This window comes from Babylonia areolata, chromosome 29 (genome assembly GCF_041734735.1).
Source record: "Babylonia areolata isolate BAREFJ2019XMU chromosome 29, ASM4173473v1, whole genome shotgun sequence".
Classification (NCBI taxonomy): Eukaryota; Metazoa; Mollusca; class Gastropoda; order Neogastropoda; family Buccinidae; genus Babylonia; species Babylonia areolata.
The window spans coordinates 38,304,148-38,305,927 of record NC_134904.1 but is presented as its reverse complement, the minus strand read 5'-3'; positions in this window follow the sequence as shown (position 1 = coordinate 38,305,927).

Here is a 1,780-nt window from a genome sequence, read left to right as displayed (position 1 = left end):
TAACAAAGCAATGAGGAGGAGGACGAGGAGGAGGAGGAGGAGGAGGAACAAGAAGAAAGAAGAGGAGTAGCAGGAAGAAAAAGAAGGAGGAAGAGGAGGCAGAGATGGATATGGAAGAAGAAAGGGGCAAAAAGAGGTGAAGAAGAATGAGAACGACGAGGAGGGGGAAACGAGATAGAATAAGAAGAAGAAGAAGGAGGAGGAGGAGGAGGTTGAGGACGAGGAGGACGAGGAGGAGGAGGGAAGAGACAGATATGGAGGAAGACAGGGGCAAGAAACAGATGAAGAAGAATGAGGACGAGGAGGAACGTGGAAAAGGACATAGAAGAAGAAGAAGGAGGAGGAGGAGGGGGGGAGGAGAAGAAGAAGAAGAAGAAGGAGGAGGAGGAGGAGGAGGGGGAGGAGAAGAAGAAGAAGAAGGAGGAGGAGGAGGAGGGGGAGGAGAAGAAGAAGAAGAATGAGGACGAGGAGGAACGTGGAAAAGAACATAGAAGAAGAAGAAGGAGGAGGAGGGGGAGGAGAAGAAGAAGAAGGAGGAGGAGGGGGGAGGAGAGAAGAAGAAAGAAGAAGGAGGAGGAGGAGGAGGAGAGGGAGGAGGAGGAGTGGGAGGAGAAGAGAGAAGAAGGAGGAGGAGGAGGAGTGGGAGGAGAAGAAGAGAAGAAGGAGGAGGAGGAGGAGGGGGGAGGAGAAGAAGAAGAAGAAGGAGGGAGGAGTGGAGGAGGAGAAGAGGAGGAGGAGGGAGGGGGAGGAGGGTGAGAGGTAGGGGGAGGAGAAGAAAAGAGGAGGAGGGGGAGGAGAAGAAGAAGAAGAAGAAAGAAGAAGAAGAAGAAAGAAGAAGAAGAAGGAGGAGGAGGAGGAGGAGGGGGAGGAGAAGGAGGAGGAGGGGGGGGAGAAGAAGAAAGAGGAGGAGGAGGAGGAGGGGAGGAGAAGAAGAAGAAGGAGGAGGAGGAGGGGGAGAAGAAGAAGAAGAAGAAGACATGAACAATAACACAAGAAGAAGCTCAGTTTCTGTGCCAGAGCATCTGACTGCACGGCGCAAGCGCTTGCTGAGGCACTAGGTGATGCTGAAATATGGGACACCTGATAGGCGATGAATCCCTCTTCCATCCGGCCTCGAATTATGGCACCATCAACAGGGATGGAGGTGTTTTAATTCCTCTTTTATTCTGCATCGTGGGGATACGCAGCGTCGTTCTCCCTTTTTTTTCCCCCTGTTTCTGTCCGTCTGTCTGTCTGTCTGTCTGTCTCTCTCTCTCTCTCTCTCTCTCTCTCTCTCTCTCTCTCTCTCTCTCTCCCCCTCTCTCTGTCTTTCACATAATGTGTCTGTCCATATCCCTTTTTACCCGTCGCCTTATTTGCTGTCTTTTATGCCTCTTACATCTGTGTTTAAAATTTTATCGTTACTTTTCTGTGTTAATTTCACTTGAATCATTCATGTGTAGCATTCATGCTAGGGTTTTGTTGTTGTTTTTCCCTTGGTGTGTGTGTGTGTGTGTGTGTGTGTGTGTGTGTGTGTGTGTGTGTGTGTGTGTGTGTGTGTGTGTGTGTGCGTGTGTGTGTGTGTGCGTGTGTGCGTGTGTGTGTTACTCGCTTCCGTTCCGTACAGATGTGAGCGATGTTGTGTCTCTCAGTTTGACGCTGTGTTATACTCGTACATATACATGTATTAAGTATTCAGTATAACTACATTTATATGCGTACATGTTTGTGTGTCTCTTAGAACAACGGCAGATGTGTAAGTCGGCCAAAGTGCTAATATCTTCACCGTTGGACAATAAAG